At 40.5% G+C, this 20,503-nt stretch overlaps 1 long non-coding RNA gene across 1 annotated transcript; it reads left to right on the top strand.

Annotated features, from left to right (window-relative positions):
- The first annotated feature begins 774 nt into the window (after positions 1–774).
- On the top strand, positions 775–18,588 carry LOC101128244 (uncharacterized). The gene is made up of 3 exons (XR_002006316.4): positions 775–843; positions 2,354–2,477; positions 17,526–18,588. It is a non-coding gene; the product is annotated as an uncharacterized lncRNA (long non-coding RNA).
- The last annotated feature ends 1,915 nt before the right edge of the window (positions 18,589–20,503 follow it).

The raw sequence follows: 20,503 nt of genomic DNA, 5'->3' as shown, positions 1-20,503 counted from the left end.
AATTGAGTTTCTCCAAGGCCAGCTTGCAGAGGCCTGGCAATCAGAAGAGGATACTAAAGGAGCATCCTAACGACAGACACACTGAAAATAATTATCCTGATCCACAAACACCCTCAAAGCTATGAGAATGGTCTTATAAGCAAGGTCTGCTTTAATAGAAACATAAGTATTATGCATTGTAGTCTATTGTAAATTGGTTGTAATTTTCTCCTGACACTTTCTGAATTAAACTAGTTAGTATACGAAAAATAATAATAATAATAATAATAATAACAAATGCCACAAAGCAAAAGCAAACTCGGTGTCTGAAGGTTAATGATTGCTCATGAAAGCCACAGAAATAAATTATCTGCCTAGGGACACTGTCACATGATCAGCACAAAAGCTGCAACAGCCAAAAATGTTTATGTAGAGGAAAAAAACACTGTCAGCGTCACAGAACCCTTCCCCCCACAGCTAAATTCAAGTCCTGAGCCAGCCAGCTGCTCCTGACTGCTTACATTAAACTAATTTGTGCTGCTACATTGCAGCTGCTTAATTTTTAGTCTGAACTTTATCACCAATAAGTGTTACAATAACAAGCGATATGATGGTATCTCTGAAGAAATATCCATCAACCCCCAAACAATGACAACCTCATAAGAGTACACTGCAGAAAAACAAATTTAAAAAACAACAAAAAACACACAAAAAAAAAACAAAAAAAAAGAAAGGAAGAAAGAAAATTACCCCCACACTGCCTCTTTAAAGGGGGGGAGGGGCAAACTTTTAGTGGGAAAGGCTTTAAAATGCTGCTTTGTTCCAAAGGCCATTCTGGAATGATGAAGGGGGATGATTGAAAAGGTTAGTAGCAGGGGAAGAGTTAACAAGTAAGATGTGCTTTTGCTAAGAGGGGGTGATTTGCAAGGTGAGAGCTTTAGAAGGGGGAAGGCAATTTCCTTAAAACAATGCAATCGGTACTTTCTGTCTTGCTCACAGTCCTCCAAGACGTTATGCAAACCCAAACTGCAGCCTGGGCGGTAATTTCAGAGTTGCCCCAAACATTATTCTTTGGCCAGCCGGGTACTGGAGCTTACAATATTCCGTGTTGTTCCCCATGTTTTCCTGTGTTATTTTCCTAGCTCAGTGTAAATGCAGAAACTCTTCTTTGGGCAGAAACAGACACTGACCTGAACTGGTTTAAATTCCTGCCAAATATGCAGGCACTGTTTTTGCTACATTTTGGAATTTGGCTTAGACCATATGTCAGGCATTTATTTGTACTCAGAACTAGAATGGAGACCTAACAACTTCAAAAAATAAAAGTTTTTTTGTTTTTAAAGCATTAAGAATGTTCTGAAAGTTTTCTATTATTAATTAATCTGAATATGATTAATGTTTTTAGTTAAGATATCTCATTACACACTCTCCTGTTTACTGCAGGGGAAATTCAGCTTCACCCTGCTCAGTAATTACAAAAACAATTCCTTTGAAAGCAAGGGAAGAACACCCGTGTCAGCTATTTACAGCATTTAAAAAATTCTGTGGTTTTCAGAATTAAGGTTCAAAGTGAATGTTATTAATGTTGAGTAATAAAGTAGTTTTTCTTGCACAGATATTCTAAATGTAAAAAGAAATGTTTACACTGGAATGATTTTCCCAGGGTGGGAATCGGGGCTGGGGAGTTGGAGGTTTGGGCCCACCCTAGGTTTTTCAACTTGACATCTTTACATCTTACGGTTCCAGCCCAGGTCCTAGCAGATTTCTTTTTTCAGAGAGCTGGTAAATGACGCTACGGGACTGACTCAGAGTGCCACGGGGCATGGCCTTGTTTCGCGGGTTTCTGTTGATGATCCTCCACCGTGGCGGGGCAACTGTGTTTGCAAGAGCCCTCCAGGAGAGGATCCCGGGGGGAAGTAGATGGATGAGGAGTCCCTGGAGCCCATCAGGATTTCTCTTCCCCTCCCCCTCTCTGGTGCCAAATGGGTCACTTGCACAGTGCAAAGCTTTCTCTCCACAGAGCTCAGCGTGATACCTCCGTCTGCTGTTGGCAAAGCTTTAAGACTGCTGGGAACTCAGACTAAAGCATCCACAGGCTTGGAGGTGTGGCAGGGTGTAACTAGAATGAGTGCAACTTTTTAAACGGCTCCTAACCATAGGCAGGCTGGGAAGGCCCCAAGACGGAAGGGCAGCCGAGGGGAGGGTCACTGAACAGCAGCTTGATCTTAATGATAGAATTGGCAGCGGTGTTTGGTTGCTCTTGAACAGAGTAAAAGACCTTAATAGGCCAGACGTCCTATTAAAACCTCAATTGTGAAATTAGAAATTAACTTGATGGAATGTGACAGTCTATCTTACCTATCTGTTCTTTCAGAGCTGGACTAAATTGGTCTAACTAGGACACTTGAAGGCTTGTGAATCAGTTCACACGATCAGTGTGAAAAGCGGGTATGAAGACCCAGATGCTGGTGTGTACGTGTGCATATAAGCCCCAACAGGTATGAATTCAGAAGCAGTGGATATGCGGGTACTCTTCACTCTCAAGCAAGCCCCACATGACAGAAAGTTCTTGCTACCAGCCAGGAATGATCTCACAGGGTTGAGCAGTTTGAATTGGCTACTTTCCTGAAAATCTCTAGAAACAAATTCTTTTCGACATAGCCTTTTCCAGAACAGCACCAAATTAGAGTAAACTCCACAAATCCTGAATTAGAATCGTAATTCCGAAAAGCGGCTATCTTTATTCTTGTGGGTTCCATAAGCAGCAAGGGACTCTGGTCACCAGTTCCTTCATGGCGTCTCTGAACTTCCCTCAATCTAGCTTTGCTTTTTAGCTAGAAATCAAGCCTTTCTGGCTTCCAATTGTCGGAGAAGTGGAAACAGTTAATGGAGTATGCAATGAGGTATGTTGTAATTTCCAATTCACAGCGTTAACGCTTGTAGTCATGAACTTGAAATGTAGCATTTTTCACGGAGGCAAAGTGTGGAAAGTAGTATATATGAGTAAGGAGTACAAATGTTGTTTTGCATTTTTGCTTACATCTGAGAGCATAGGCCAAATTATAGAGTGACAAAAGTCAGATATATAATTGTCTTTCATAGCATTTTTCTTCATAGAATTATAAATGACAAATGATTTATCTAAAATTAAAACCACTGTTACTATTAATATTTTTATATAAATATAAAGCATTTTTCCTCCTAAGATCTTACATGACTTTACAGATTATCAAAAGAGATAATGTACATGAAAGTGTTTTGCAAACTATGGATGCTATTACATAAAGATTATTGACATTATTATCACATCTGTCTCCAAATTTTTTTTTTTTTTTATGGTGGAGTCTTGCTGTGTCACCCAGGCTGGAGTGCAGTGGCACGATCTTGGCTCACTGCAAGCTCTGCCTCCTGGGTTCACGCCATTCTCCTGCCTCAGCCTCCCGAGTAGCTGGGACTACAGGTGCCCACTACCACGCCCGGCTAATTTTTATATTTTTTAGTAGAGATGGGGTTTCACCATGTTAGCCAGGATGGTCTCAATCTCCTGACCTCATGATCCTCCTGCCTTGGCCTCCCAAAGTGCTGGGATTACAGGTGTGAGCCACCGCGCCCAGCCTCTCTCCAAATTTTAACAAGTAATTTATTCTAAGGGCTGGGTGCAGTGGCTCACACCTGTAATCCCAGCACTTTTGGAGGCTGAGATGGGAGGATTGCTTGAACCCAGGAGTTTGAGACCAGCCTGGACAACATAAGGGAGATCCCATCTCTACAAAAAAATAAAAATTAAATAGCTAGTCATGGTGGCACACGCCTCCTACTCCTACTCGGGAGGCCGAGGCAGGAGAATTGCTTGAACCTGAAAGGCGGAGGTTGCAGTGAGCCAAGATGGCAGAACCCGGGAGGCAGAGATTGCAGTGAGCCAAGATCACGCCACTGCACTCCAGCCTGGGTAACAGAGTGAGACTCCTTTTCAAACAAACAAATAAACAAAAAGTCTATTCTATCTTTTATTTGCAAGATAGGTAAACAAAGGTATATTGATTGTGCAAGATCTTCCAAGAAACAGAACTAAAAGACAAAAATCTTGTAACAATTCTTCACTCAACTAGAATGTATTGTCTGGTTACTGTGTGTATAGTAAGGGGGCAATCCTGATGTCATGCGACTGAAGACACACTCTGAATAAGTTCTTCTTTCTCAAAATATATATCTCCACCCACGTAAAGTGCCCTCCCATTCAAACATCAGGAAACTAGACAACAGAATGAGAGGTCAGTGTCTCTGAAATCCCTCAGTTGGCATGCACCCGGCTACGCTAGATCCAGAGCGGTGAATGGTGGGGAAGATTTGGACAGAGCAACTCCTACGCAGAGCAGAGCTATCCGTGAGGCTCACCTGACATCGTGCTCAGAGGCCGTTATACTTTTAGGTGCCCATGAAAATGTTTTAATTTCTTTTAAAATCAGAAGAAAAAAAGGAACTTTTAGGTCAAAGAAAGTTTTTTTGTTTGTTTAGACAGAGTGTTGCTCTGTCACCCAGGCTGGGGTACAGTGGCGCGATCTTGGCTCACCGCAAGCTCCGCCTCCCAGGTTTAAGCAATTCTCTGCCTCAGCCTCCCCAGGAGTTGGGATTACAGGCGCCTGCCACCACGCCCGGCTAATTTTTTGTATTTTTAGTAGAGATGGAGTTTCACCATCTTGGCCAGGCTGGTCTTGAACTCCTGACGTTGTGATCCTCCTGCCTTGGCCTCCTTAAGTGCTGAGATTACAGGCGTGAGCCACCACGCCCGGCCTAGAAAGCCTTTTTAATATATACCATATTCATCTTCATACCAACATGATCATAAAATACAATTTTTTACTTTTTCACTGGAGGAAAGCGCCCATGAAGGCAAAAAGTGCCTGGGTTAGTTTCCTATTACTGCTGTTACAAGTTCCCACACACTTAGTGACTTCATTATGTTACAGTTCTGGCGGTCAGAAGTCCGAAATGGGACTTACACGACTAAAATCCAGATGTCGACAGGGAGAAAGAACTGAGGATCCTACATCATGTTAGGGAGCAGCAAGAGCACTGTAGTAAGACATAACCCTCCTTTGCCTCTGTATGTCCTCTGCCCCATGCTGCTTATGTCCTTATTGAAGTTAAGAGTCCGGCTGTCATTGAGAACCTCTGATACTGCACCATTTGATGAAGGGCTATGAAAAATTCCCCCGAGAACAGCAATGCACACTGATCCTACCAGCTCATTCACTTTAGAATACATTTTCTAAAGCCAATACTAATGGCTGTAGGCAAATAGAGCAGGATGGTCAAGATACCTCTACCCAGTTCATTCTACACATAGACTGTCTGGTTCTCTGAGGTCACAGCAGTATAATCTTAAGGTGACCATTAAGATCTGATTGACACATTTTCAGGATTTAAAGTAAAATTAAAAGAACGTGGAAGGCAGCTGTTTGTGGCACTGTAACAGATAGCCATGTTTATGAAAACAAATTCAAGTTGAGCAATGATCTGGCAGATTTTGTTTGCCAGGGAGGACCATTGAGCCAATGGGACCCACAATTTTCCCACTTCAAGAGATTTTTTTTTTTCTCAATGACATTATATAACTGATTCAGATCTCATTTTTCCTTTACATACCCTGACACAACCCTAGAGATGCCGAGCCCCCAGATATTTCACTTTTTTATCAGATATTTGGCACAAAGAAACACTTCTGCAGTCTATAGTTTAAACTAAACAACTGTCTGGGAAAACTTTGTGATTGTAGGTGCTAATTTCAACTGTCCTGTAACTCATTCCTCGGTATTACCGTCTATAAAATGGATGTAGCAATAATAAATTAAGTCATGAAATTGTTTATGGGGAATAACCACTGATGGGATTATGTGGCACTTTACACACATAAAATCCTAAGTAGTCCAAGCAATCAAAAGTAACATTTTCCAGTGACATCTCCATAAAAGCCACTTTCTTCTGAACAAATACAAATTTTCCAGAGATGTCTAAGCCACAGAACTGCACAGGCAGATGTGAAATGTAAACCCTACAGAGAAACAGAGAAACGAAACAAAATCTGCATTTGAATATTGGAGTTTTATCACAATTGCAATACATCTAACAGTCTTCTTTGTTTTAGTTACTATATATTCTTTTTCTTACCATCATGAAGAAAAGATATCACAGAAAATGATGTTAAAGACAGGCCTAACATACATTTTCTGAGCTTTCTGGTGAAAGATTATGTTTTCAAAAAACTTCTCCAAGGGAAACTCTTTGAAGTGTTTTTACTGCCATTTGATCAGTTAAAATTTTGTTATTTGCATTATTTTGAAATGTCTTTGTACTCTAAAGGCTGGTAAAAGAATGCATAATTGTGGAAAACAATTTAATAAATAAGAGAAAACTAACAACAACAATATAAAATACTTATGGAATTTCTGACTCCGAAGAATTGAAATGGGGAGAGGGTGACTAAAATGAAGAGAAAAGTTGACAAGTGAAATTTCAAGCAGTTTTATTTTTAATGGGAAAAAAATTCTCCACCATTAATGTGTAATCTGCACAAAGACAAGGTTAAAAAAAAGAAAGAGCAAAGTCAGGAAGGTCAGGGTGTTACATCGGATTTGTGCAGATAAATTATATAATAACACTTTGGATAGACGACTTAAGTGAAACTGGAATAATGACATCCTGAATACTGTTTGGCCACAAACAGTAGAAATTTCTCCCTTTGTAATGCCTTCCACCTCATCCCTGCAAAACAGGATAGGGAACGGAGCAAACTCTGAACAGTAGAGAACTACATCCAACCAACAACAGCAAAGAAGAGAAAAGAAACCATGAAGTGAGGTTATATTATTCCAAAATATTCTTTGACATTCCCTAGATTTTTTTTTTTTCCATTTTGCTACTGTACTTGCCCAACCATGCTGGGGTGTTATGCTATTTTAGACATGAGTTAACAGGTCTCTTTACATACACACATTTCCACATTCCAGTGAGACCTATTATATCCTTTTCCTCCCTACCCCACCCTTGCAGCGTGCACACACACAGCACCACTCTCTCTCCTTCTCCACCCACACAGTACCATCCCCCTCTAGTATTTTTTCCTTGTTGTTCAACACTTCCCCATTACTGAATGTTTCCAAGGCCATGCAAATCCACATGCCTGAGAAAGGTTTTCTACCATATGACATGGTTGATTCTGTGAAATAAAATAGCTGTACACAGAGAGCAGGTAAAACAGAACAAATGGCAAGAAAAAGGAAGAGCTTTAACTTGGCTGGTAATTGAGAGGGTGGGAATAAACCTCAGGGGATCTTGTAGCCCTTGCTACTCAATATGCAATCCATGGACCCATAGCATCAGCTGGGAGCTTGTCAAAAATGCAGACTCTCAGCTGGGCATGGTGGCTATAACTATAATCCCAGCACTTTGGGAGGTTAAGGCAGGAGGATTTCTTTTCTTTTTTTTTTTTTTTTTGAGACGGAGTCTCGCTCTTGTCGCCCAGGCTAGAGTGCAGTGGCGGGATATCAGCTCACTGCAACTTCCGCCTCCCAGGTTCAAGTGATTCTTCTGGCTCAGCCTCCTGAGTAGCTGGGATTACAGGCGCCTGCCACCATGCCCGGCTAATTTTTGTACTTTTAGTATAGACGGGGTTTTGCCATGTTGGCCAGGCTGGTCTTGAGCTCCTGACCTCAGGTGATCTGCCGACCTCGGCCTCCCAAAGTGCTGGGATTACAGGCGTGACCCACCGCGTCCAGCAGATTTCTTTATTATTATTGTTATTTCAATAGTTTCGGGGAAATAGGTGGTGTTTGGTTACGTGGATAAGTTCTTTGGTGGTGATTTTTGAGATTTTGGTACACCCATCACCCTAATAGTGTACACGGCACCCCAGGAGGATCTCTTGAGCCCAGGAGTTTGAGACCGGCCTAGGCAACATAGAGAAACCCCATCTCTATGAAGAATTTAAAAATTAGCCAGACATGGTGGCACACACCTGTAGTCCCAGCTCCTCAGGAGGCTGAGGTGAGAGGATCACTTGAGCCTAGGAGTGCAACACCAGCCTGGGCAACATAGTGAGACCCACCCCCATCTCCAGAAAAGAAAAATGCCTACTCTGCTTCAGACCTACTGAGTGCACATTAAAGACAGAGAAACATTTCACTGTGTCAATCTCCACTGAAGACACACCTGTCAATGATTTAAATATTTATATCCAATGGGGAGAAAACTCATAACTTCCCTGGGTACATATTCCAAGAACTATTAGCCTAAGTAATCAAGATGCAGCTGCACTCTCACCCTTCACCCATCGGCCTTCTCATAATTTATTGGGATTTTTTTTGCTCTATGTGCAGATTCCTATTCTCCCAACAACTTCATGGCAACGTAAGGTAATTACAGTCTGGCTGAATGAGATGGCTCACGCCTGTAATCTCAGCACTTTGGGAGGCCAAGGCAGGCAGATCACTTGAGGTCAGGAGTTCAAGACCAATCTGGCCAACATGGTGAAACCCAGTGTCTGCTAAAAATTCAAAAAAAAAAGAAAGAAAAAAATAGCTGGCCATCGTGCCACATACCTGTAATCCCACTTACTCGGGAGGCTGAGGCAGGGGAATAGCTTTAACCAGGGAGATGGAGGTTGCAGTCAGCCGAGATTGCTCCACTGCACTCCAGCCTGGGCAACAGAGACCCTTTCTCAAAAAAACAAAACCAAAAAAAAAGGATGACTACAGTCTAAAATGGTGGGCTTTGGAACAAAGACCTAAGGCCCCAATACTCTCTACCCACTCAGATATTTAATACTGTGATAGGTGCTTCATCCTCCATCACACCCAGTGAAACTTCACAGAGAGAGAGAAGGGTGAGAATAGTATTACTCTCCCAGAGGCATTTTTATTTGAGTAAAAGAAATGACTGAATCTACAGTATTTGGCAGAGGAAAAGAAATTTTATTTTTTCCTTTTTATGCCAAGAAGTTGGGCTGGAGGACGTTCCCTTTATCAGGTCTTACAAGCATCAGCCTTGTTTACAAGGCCAGCCCTGCCTTCACTGCAGAGGCAGAAGGTTATTTTTTAAGCATCACTTGGAAGTTTATTGGAAAGTGCTTCCTAGGTCTTCGAAATAATGTAAAACAAGACATGAAGGATCAGAGCAGAATTATGCAAAGTCACCTTTAAAAAGGAAGAATTGCTCCGTGAAAAAAATAAGTCTACTCTAAAGGGGGCTCATTGCCATGGAAGGATGGTGAAGGAAGACTCCCAGAGGCAAACAGTGGCAGGGCCCATCCAGGTGCTCTGGGAATGTCCGCTCCCTCATCAGACTTCGAGGTTGATTGAGCATTTTCGGACCCACTGAAAATTCATTCTTTTAGTAGAGATGAATGCAAAACATGCTGCCAGACCTTAACAATTTCTGGTCCTATTGGCAAGATTATTCCCAATGCTGTTTAGATGTTTCAAGCCAACTTAACCTGATGCCACTATATATCCAATGTATCTAAATCCTACTTTTCAGATTCTGCCCTACAAAACAAATTTGAAGTATGGGTTGACTTGCCTTAAAGTTTGAGTACTCAAGGAAAGGGCTAATCATGGAGGTTCTAATATTCTGGTTCTTAAGGCCGTAACTTGTCACAGTCAGTAAATGGGTTGACTTTCTAAATTATACATCAATCTTAAAAGCTGGGTTAACGTGACTCTCCCCACTGAGAAAGGAACACTTGCTCAAAATGTTGACACCTCAGCTTTCTGGGCCTACAAGCCTTAGGGCTAAAGACAAACTATGATAAGTTAATCAAAGCCCAAATGGCTGCTCTATGAAGCTTCTCCGGAGATAATCCTGGACCCCTTAGTTTGTGGTTGCCATACTATTATGAAAATGGGATTACAAATAAATCTCTAAGGTCTGTAGTTCATGAAACTTTCAGGACTCTGTTTTGTGTGTGTGTGTGTGTGTGTGTTTCTGAGATGGAGTTTTGCTCTTGTCACCCAGGCTGGAGTGCAATGGCTCAATCTTGGCTCACTGCAACCTCCGCCTCCCAGGTTCAAGTGATTCTCCTGCTTCAGCCTCCCCAGCAGCTGGGATTACAGGCATGTGCCACCACGCCTGGCTAATTTTGTATTTTTAGTAGAGACGGGGTTTCATCATGTTGGTCAGGCTGGTCTCAAACTCCCCACCTCAGGTGATCTGCCCGCCTTGGCCTCCCAAAGTGCTGGGATTACAGGCATGAGCCACCGCACCCAGCCACTTTCAGGACTCTTTAGAAATATTTAGAAATGTATCCTGTTTGCAAAGGCACAGTAAAGTTGCATCTTATAGACTATAGGCAATAAAGCTAACAATAAACCTTATTTAACACAAACCACATCCATATCCTCTGTTCATTTGATTTTGGAAAAAGTCTAGCATATCCAGTAGTTTCAGGGAATTCATTTTAACTTTAAGAATTCTGATATATTTAATTTATAAATTTTGGACTGATATAATAGAGTTTTGGAAAACTATAAGAAGTGCTTTGTTAATGTGTGTATTCCTATGTAAAACATATGGCTTCTCCTGTGTATATTTTTAAAAATTAAAGAAATGCACATTTAAAAAGTGAAAAAAAAAAAAAGAAAAAGAAATATTTACTTACTACTCCATAAAATGCTGGGAATACCATGGGAATGTCAAAGCACAATCATAAAGTCATCAAGGGGAAATTTTCACCTATCTATTTTTCAACAAATATTTTCTGTGTTTCTCCCATGTGCCTGGCACTGTGAGTAATTCTGAGAACACTTTGAATGCGGAAGTAGACAAGTAAGAATCCAGAATGCAATGCGCTGGTGCAATAACAGAATAACAGGGCAGTTTTCTAAATTGTATCTGAGTTGAGACTTAAAGGGGAGAAGGATTTGGCCAAGTTGGTGATCTAGGGAGAGAAACTGACTGATCTGCAAAATGAAATGGCTGAAACCATAAAGCAGTTAAAACAGAATGAACGGCAAGGGGAAGAAACAACCATGACTCCTCTAGTAATTAAGAGATAGGATGAGCATAGATCCTGTAGCCCTTGCTGCTAAAATGTGGTCTGTGGACCAGCAGCATCAGCTGACATCTTATTAGAAATACAGATAGTCTTTTTTTTTTTTTTTTTTTTTTTTTTTTTTTTTAGATGGAGTCTAACTCTTTTGCCAGGCTGGAGTGCAGTGGCTCAATCTCGGCTCACTGCAACCTCCGCCTCCTGGGTTCAAGCTATTCTCCTGTCACAGCCTCCCGAGTAGCTGGGACTGCAGGCATACGCCATCACCCAGATGGTCGGCAGGGCGTGGTGGCGCATGCCTGTAATCCCAGCACTTTGGGAGGCTGAGGTGGGTGGATCACCTGAGGTCAGGAGTTCAAGACCAGTCTGTCCAACATGGTGAAGCCCCCGTCTCTACTGAAAATACAAAAATTAGCCAGGCATGGTGGCGGGCGCCTGTAATCCCAGCTACTCGGGAGGCTGAGGCAGGAGAATCGCTTGAGCTCGGGAGGTTGCAGTGAGCTGAGATGGTACCATTCCACTCCAGCCTGGGCGACACAGTGAGACTCCGTCTTAAAAAAAAAAAAAAAAAAAAGAAAAGAAAAGAAAAAGAAATACAGATGGTCCCCAATTTATGATGGTTCTCCTTAGGATTTTTCAACTTTACGATAGTACAAAAGCAATATGCATTCTGTTCACTCATTTACTCATGATGAAGTTAGGTCTGGAAAAATCTATTATAAATTGAAAATATTGTAAATTGATGAGTTTATCTGAATGTAACCCCATTGTCAATTGAGGAGTGTCTGAATAGAATTTACAGCCCCATCTGAATCAGAATCCGTATCATGGCATGTTTAGAGAACTACATGTTTTTCCATATTGTTAGACGGTAAAGTCATTAAAAAATAGCCAGAGACGAACCAAAAAAGTAAGGGAGGGCTAGATTGTAAAGAGTCATATTTGCCATATAAAGGGGTAAGTTTGGCTGGGCGCAGTGGCTCACGCCTGTAATCCCAGCACTTTGGGAGACCGAGGCGGGCAGATCACTTGAGGTCAGGAGTTCGAGACCAAGACCAGCCTGGCCAATGTGGTGAAACCCCGTCTCTACTAAAAATGCAAAAATTAGCCAGGCTTGGGAGCACGCACCTGTAATCCCAGCTACTCGGGAGGCTGAGGCGGGAGAATCACTTGAACCCAGGAGGCAGAGGCTGCAGTGAGACGAGATCCCACCACTGCACTCCAGCCTGGGCTACAGAGAGAGACTCCGTCTCAAAAAATAAATAAATAAATAAAGGGGTAAGTTTAAGAATTGCAGAGTGGAGAGATAACAGATTTTTATATTCAACATGTCTCTAACAGCAGGGTGATCACTTCTCGGGCTTTTGGCTAAGATTAAGCCTAACAGCAGGGTGAAGAATGGATTCAATCTAAGACAAGTTTACTAGTTCTAATCAAAACAAACAAACAAAAAGTGGAATTAAGGCAGATCTAGTAAGAGTTTTTTGAGAGGCAGACGGGACAAGAACTAATGACTGATTCATCTAAAGAGTAAGGGAGAGGAAGGAGAAGACTAAGATTCTTGTTTCTAACTTGGATACCTACCTGGATGATGATGCTAGTCATACAGATGAAAAAAATGGGAGGGAAAATGTGCTTTGGGGTCAGAATGGTCTCTCCCAGACATGTTGAATATGAGGAAGTTTGTACACAACTATGTAGAAAGAGCTATTTATATATTTGGACCAAAGGAGTTGTATGTTTGAAGCAAAACTAAGGAAAGTTACAGAAACGCAGACCTAGAAATCACCGACACAGAGAATAATTGATGCCACAGACAAAGATATTATTTAATATTTGCCAAGAAGGTTGTGAAAAGTGAGAAGAGAATCTTCCTCCTGCTTATTTCTGCACAAAGTTCTCTCCTCTTTCCCTTACTGCCCCCCAACAAAAATTCTAGTGTACTGTTGTCATTGCTGGTGAAGATCAAGTTCTAGTTTCTGAAATTTTTTGTGACATTTCTAATTATCTCTGAAACATATCTGTCCAAAATTCCGCTTCATTATGGTTATACCTTGGATCAGATGATTGTATGTGAATCTGATTTTAAAATGCATACCTATAATTTCTGAAAATTAATGTATTTTCCACTCTCAGAAAGATGTGCATTTTGCAAGGTCATTTACCTAGTTCTTATGTTTAGAGCAATAGCCAAAGATACGTAATTCCCTGGTAATTTCTAACACCCATGGCCCACAATATCAGGCATTTTGGAAAACAGACGAACTTTGCGCTGATCTTCCTACCACACCGCTACATAAATGCTACTAGTTCTCTTCCCCCTTTCTCTCCCAACAAAAGGCCCATTAAAACCAGGAATGAAGTGATATGACTTCTTGGATTGGATTTAAAATAATCCAGTGGTGTTCAGATGGAGAGAGAAAGGGGTTGGATGGGAATATATATGAAAACAAGACTGGTCATGAGTTGATTATGGTTGAAGTTAGATGAATAATATTGGAGTTATTTTTGTGTATGTTTGAAATTTCCATAATAAAAAGTTTTCTTAAAAAAAAATAAGAAATTATGATCAGCGATTGACTCTAATTTCTTGCTCAGGACCACATTTCTAAGGACAGGGCAGTACACAAAGTAAATAATAGTTTATCTTTGGATTGGCCAATACTCTCAAACTATCACTCTTTGCTTAAGGCGTTTTTGTCATTCCAATTAATCTAACATCATTCAACATGTTCATTAACATTATACTTACTACATCTTCCAAATCATAATTAATAGAAATAAGACCAAGTGTTTTATGGTGGTATAAATCATTGGGGAAACCTTCTCAATTATATAGTTGATGAAAAGCAATAAATGATAATAATTCTGCAAATTCACCTCGAGATGATCCTCAACAGATCCACAAGGTTCATTTATTTAATTTAAATTCCTACATAGTACATTGAAATATCTCCAATATTTCAAAAGCCAAAGTTAAAAAAATAAAAGTATAATGACAGTTATGTCTAATTTAGCTTTTAATCTATTGTTGGGGGGTTGGGGGAAAAAAGATATTTTTACAAGAAATATTTACAAATAGAGCCGCAAAGTCTCTCACTCAGTTCACCAATTAGAAACAAATCAGAAAATACATTTTTTAAAACATTGATTTTTTGAGCACATGTATGAAAATTTCTAATATCAAGTGAGTAAAGAAATATGTGTTTATTTTTGATGCCATAATATGTTGCTAAAATAATACAGAGATAAAGAATTAACTGGACCAGAGATGTTATACATTGTTGTGAAAAGGATTCTTGAGTCCAAAAAGGTAGAGAAATAATTAATGCTGTGTTTCAATCCATGTTAATATTCTTACCCTCAATAAATGTATACAATTATTATTATTATTATTATATATTTTTGACATGGAGTCTCGCTCTGTCACCCCGACTGGAGTGCAGCGGCATGATCTTGGCTCACTGCAATCTCTGCCTCCCGGGTTCAAACAACTCTCCCTGCTTCAGCCTCCCGAGTAGCTGGGATTACAGGCATCCGCCACCATACCCAGCTAGTTTTTGTGTTTAGTAGAGATGGGGTTTCACCCTGTTGGCCAGGCTGGTCGCAAACTCCTGACCTCAACTGATCCGCCCGCCTAGGCCTCCCAAAGTGCTGGGATCACAGGTGTGAGCCCCTGCGCCCGGCCTCAACAAACATTTATAAACATCTACCACAGGCCAGGTACTTTCTAGGCACTGGAAATAGAGTGCTGAGTGAAAGAGACCAAGCAGCTAGAATAACCTTATATTCTAGCAGGAGAGACAAGCACAAATAAAGGCATAGATATGTACTGTGCAAGTAGCGATAGGTGCAAAGAGAAATTAAAAGGAGTAACGGAGATGAAGAGATTGAGAGGAGGCGCAGGCCACCTATTTTAGTGGCTTCTCAAGAACACATTGTTCCACAGTTTTTAGAAGGTTTTCCTCTGGATATAAATGTTTAAATGGTTGGCATCCACCTGTTTTAGTTTCTCAGAGTAGCAAATGATCTAGTTAATCTCCTAAGGTTCCTTTCTGCCCTATTACTTTATTATCAACAACTTCATAATTAACCACATTATGAACAACTCTGTTTTTAGAAATTTGTTCAAAATTTAATATTTATGAAATTCTAACAGTTTCATGGTCCATCTTCCCTAATTCTCTTTTCATTCTAACAGATTCTTTCTCTGTTCCCTGTCCCACTGGCCACACAAATTACTGACATGGATCATAAGTCAGGTATTCAATGTGGAAATACATTAATAATTGTTTATACTGAAAAAGCTACACAAATTCTTCAGTAATTTTACTACTCACGTCCCAGATTCTCCCTGCAGAAGCTCCTGACATATCACAACCTGGCCACAAATTAGTGGACCAGTGTCAACTTCTGAGTCGAGGTCCAGACTGGTCAACAACTCATGGGAACACCAGCACCAAACCTCTGCCCTAAACCAGGTGCCTTAAACCAGGTCTCATGGGATGCTATCTTATGGGAAATTTAAAACTGAGGCTCGGAAGTATGTCAGCAAATACAAAGCACTGTGGAAATAAGTGTGCAGTCAGTGCCATGAAGCAATAGAAGCAGAGTGTAATAACAAGGCACGTTCTATGGAGAATGAAAGTAAAGAGAGAATTGCACTATGGAGAAAAAGCAGGTAGACTGGGCACGGTGACTCACACCTGTAATTCTAACACTTTTGGAGGCCGGGAGGGTGGATCACTTGAGGCCAGGAGTTCGAGACCAGCCTGGACAACACAGTGAAACCTGTCTCTACCAAAAAATACAAAAATTAGCCAAGCGTGGTGGTATGCGCCTGTAGTCCCAGCTACTCGGGAGGCTGAGGCATGAGAATCTCTTGAACCTGAGAAGCAGAGGTTGCAATGAGGCAGGATCATGCCATTGCACTCAGCCTGGGCGACAGAGTGAGACCCTGTCTCAAAAGAAAAAAAAAAAAAGAAGAAGGTAGAGGAGTTTTGTCCCAAGAATAGCCTCCTCAGAGAGATGCTGTTGGTCACCAGCTATCCTCCCAGCCTCCTTGAAGCATCACTGTATGGCACATGCCAGGAACTTTCCCGAGATAAGTCCTCCTTCCTTCCCCAGGGTTTATTCTTACTTAAAAGCCTGTCAACTGAGGTTAACTGACAGTTACCAAACAGGATTAAAACTACATTTAATGAAGTTTACCATCATCATTTGTGCAACAAAATGACCCTCTTAGTCTGGCTGATGAGGCCACTTATCAATAACATATTCCAAGGGCTCATTGTATGCAGAGCATTCCAGAAAACATAAATGGCACAGGAACATTATGATCCCATGAAAGGGAAATTAATAAATAGTAGCACTCTGCATAAAGTTTTACAGGAAGTTTAACGTGAAGAATTGCATCACTGCAATACAGTCATGATTAGGAGCACACACTCTGGACCTCTAGACTGCCAGGGTTTGGTTCCCAGCCCCCCAGCTAAAAGCTGTTCAATTTTGAGCAGATAACTCCAATCTTTCTACACCTCAGCATATTCATTTGTAAAATTGAGAATATTAATAGTTCTGCTGCAGAAAGTATTGCAATAATTAAGTGAGTTAATATGTGTAAAATGCTTATTGTTGCACTAATAGTTTATGATAGTGAAAAGGATGGAATCTACAAGTTCAAATATTGTGAATGATAAAAAGAAAAAGATTGGGCCGGGCGCAGTGGCTCATGCCTGTAATCCCAGCACTTTGGGAGGCTGAGGCAGGCGGATCATGAGGTCAGGGGATCGAGACCATCCTGGCCAACATGGTGAAACCCCATCTCTACCGAAAAAAAAAAAATACAATTAGCTGGATGTGGTGGCGCGTGCCTGTAATCCCAGCTACTCGGGAGGCTGAGACAGGAGAATTGCGTGAACCCGGGAGTTGGAGCTTGCAGTGAGCCAAGATCTCGCCACTGCACTCCAGCCTGGCGACAGAGCGAGACTCTGTCTCGAAAAAGCAAAAGCAAAAGAAAAAGATTGTTTCTATGATATATTTATCCTTTACATTGGTGCTAGTGTTTTACCATGCATAAAGCCTCCCCAACAAGACTATAAACTCTGGAAAAGTCAGAACCATGTTTAGTTTGCACGTTGTTGTCTCTTGGGAACTCTCACAGTTTCTAGCACATAGTAGGTGCCCAGTAGTATTTGTTAAATTAACAACTGGCTAATCTAAGCCCTCTTGTATATCCTTGTCAATATACTCAATTATATACTCAATAGTACAATCCTGCCTCACATTTATTTTTACTTTTTATCTTTCACATATAGGTTTTATCTATTTACCTTGCCACTCCATTTATCTCTGGATGCATAACTCTCCTTGACAGTAGTGCAAGGGGATTCACACTTACTGTGACCATATTCCTGCTTGCTAAAACACTTTTCCCACTTAGAAGTCTTTTCTATCTATTCTTTAAGTGTAAACACTTTATCACATGTATGCTTCGTTCTAGATTCTGCCAGAAACGGAGTAGAAAAACTGTGGCTCACCCGGGACCCAGTCTTTCCCCAGGTTCCCCACAGATGCGCTCTGAATCTGTTATAATTGACTCACCACGACCTGCATGCACACATGGAATTCCTCATGGCATCCTTAGATCTTTTTTGCCACATCCTTTTGCTCTGACTCGAAGAGGAAGCCAACCATCTCTTCACTGGCCTGTGCCACAGATGCCTTCCACGTCAATACCATCTGTGATCCCGACGGAAATGATAGTTAAAATTTGTTGCATCTGTTATTGAGCCTATCTTTGTAGTAGGAGTAATGAAATTTGGCTTCCAAACTAATTCATCTTTATGCAGATAGCCCAAACTAACCTGCAATTAAAACACTGAAAGTAGTCACAACTGGGAGATACAAAATAAATGTGGGAAAAAGTTCTTTTTCAATAAAGAAGCATGATTAGTTTGAGAAACATCAACTCCAAGGACTATAATCTAAGCTGGTAGAAATTAAAATTATGGGAAAATAGAATTTTGCCGATAGACTTGAAACCGTGAAAATAAGTGGAGTGTTTGATAACCTGAAATAAACTCTTTCTAAAGCACTATTTTTATAGTGGAACCAGGGGTAGCTATTATTTTGTTATTATTTTAATTGTTTGTGAACATATGGGATAAAGAAAAGGAACATAAATGTGATTGCAGCTACAGTATATCTAGAAGAGTCAATTAAATTTATGTTCTAAAGGAGCATGAGAATGATGATTCTGTCACTCAGAATTGAAGATGTTTAATGTATATTGTAAACTGGTAATGTTTAAGATTTTCAGATAGTGTGTATATTGATTAAACAAGATATTGAGAGATTTCAAATGGCCAAAAAGTAGAATTGTCTTTATGTATATCAAAATATATTTTTGAAACTTCTGAATTTCTCAGTCATATAAACAATAAACGTCTACCCCTAGAAGAAAATTTAATCCTATTTTACTTAGTTGGACATACTCTTTCATACACAAGAACACTTTGCTGGTTTTCCAGTGATCACACAAGTGACTGGTGATAGTTGGACCACAGCCCCATTGCTCCACACTTCCTCCAGGCCCCTGTGAGTCCACCCTGTACTCAACAGAGTACAGACAGTTTAACTAGTTAGCCAGAAAATCCTGGGAAATCTGTCTCAGTGTAGACTATTCAAAGCTGGTATGCATCATTGTAATTTATTAACAGTGAATATTGATTCTGTTAAAATAATCTTTGCTTTCAATAAAAATAAAGAATTGGCCAGGCGCGGTGGCTCATGCCTGTAATCCTAGCACTTTGGGAGGCCGAGGCAGGTGGATCATGAGGTCAGGAGATCGAGACCATCCTGGCCAACACGGTGAAACCCCATCTCTACTAAAAATACAAAAAAGTAGCCAGGTGTGGTGGCGGGAGCCTGTAGTCCCAGCTACTCAGGAGGCTGAGGCAGGAGAATGGTGTGAACCCGGGAGGCGGAGCTTGCAGTGAGCTGAGATCGCACCACTGCACTCCAGCCTGGGTGACAGAGTGAGATTCCATCTCAAAAAAAATGTAAATAATTAATTAATTAATTAATTAATTTTGCCAAACAAAGATTCAAGAGATAATTCTTTAGTAAAGAGATAACTTTATGGCTTTAGTTTCATGGATTAATTTATCTTAAACTATGAAGATTACAGAATAAGACATTCTTAGGGCCATTTCACATAGATGAATCAAAAATTCAATCTTGAGAAGTACAAACAAAAGCAACAATTAAATGCTATTCCAGAGAAACATCTTTCGAGTCTTACCCTACCATATTGGTTGCTCAGTGCCGCATAGGTATAAAGCAGGATTAAAATTGTATTTAAAGAAGTTTTACCAGCATGATTTATACAGTAACATGGCCATCTATGGAAAGGAGCATCGCTCTGGGGTTAGGTTGCCTGGATTCAAATTCAGGCTCTATAATTGCCTAGGTGCACACCTCAAACAATGTGCTTAATCTCTCCCAGTTCCCTCATATGGAAAAAAGTGTATAATAATATCTAATACTTCTAAGGATTACTGTGTGGGTTAAAAAGCTAGTGTAGGCCGGGCACGGTGGCTCATGTCTGTAATCCCAGCACTTCGGGAGGCCAAGGTGGGTGGATCACGAGGTCAGGATATCGAGACTATCCTGGCTAACACAGTGAAACTCCGTCTCTACTAAAAATACAGAAAATTAGCCAGGCGTGTCGGTGGGCGCCTATAGTCCCAGCTACTCAGGAGGCTAAGGCAGGAGAATGGCGTGAACCCGGGAGGCAGAGCTTGCAGTGAGCCGAGATTGTGCCACTGTACCCCAGCCTGGGCGACAGAGCGAGACTCCGTCTCAAAAAAAAAAGGTAGTGTATAAAGTGTTTAGAACTGTCTGGTACATACTAAGTGCTCAATAAATATTAAGTTGCTATTATTGTTTTTATTAGTGCTAAGTAAGTAGGTCATCAATAACACATATTCATGGATTGTGAACACTTTAGAAGACACTATGGATTTTCCAAAAGAAAAATATGACTTACCAAGAAGATTATGATGCAGTGGAAGAAGAAAGAAAAATGCAAATATAACTGATAAAAACAAAAATGTAAATAGGACAATAAAGTCTAAGTTAAGTGGAATAATGTAAACAAATGTTACAAGTGTTAATAACTATTATAATTACCCTACTACTATCCATTAGTGATCAATATTTAGTAAATTGTGCTTAAGTTCACACTTTTACCATCAAGACAATGGATTTTTTTTAAAACAGGTGGCTGCAAAATTCTAAGAAACTCTTAATCCAAACAACATATTTTAAAAGCAACTATTGATTACTTAGCATGAAAAAGAACATTTATCTCAAAAAGCAGCTAAAATATGTTCATAAAACACTCAATACATTCCTTTTAAAACAGGGATGCCAGCATTGTTAATCTTGTTCTACGCATTCTAGTCAATGCAGTAA

The sequence above is a fragment of the Gorilla gorilla genome, chromosome 5, assembly GCF_029281585.2.
Source record: "Gorilla gorilla gorilla isolate KB3781 chromosome 5, NHGRI_mGorGor1-v2.1_pri, whole genome shotgun sequence".
Lineage (NCBI taxonomy): Eukaryota > Metazoa > Chordata > Mammalia > Primates > Hominidae > Gorilla > Gorilla gorilla.
The sequence above is the reverse complement of the archived record's forward strand: the minus strand, read 5'-3'. Positions and strand labels throughout refer to the sequence as shown.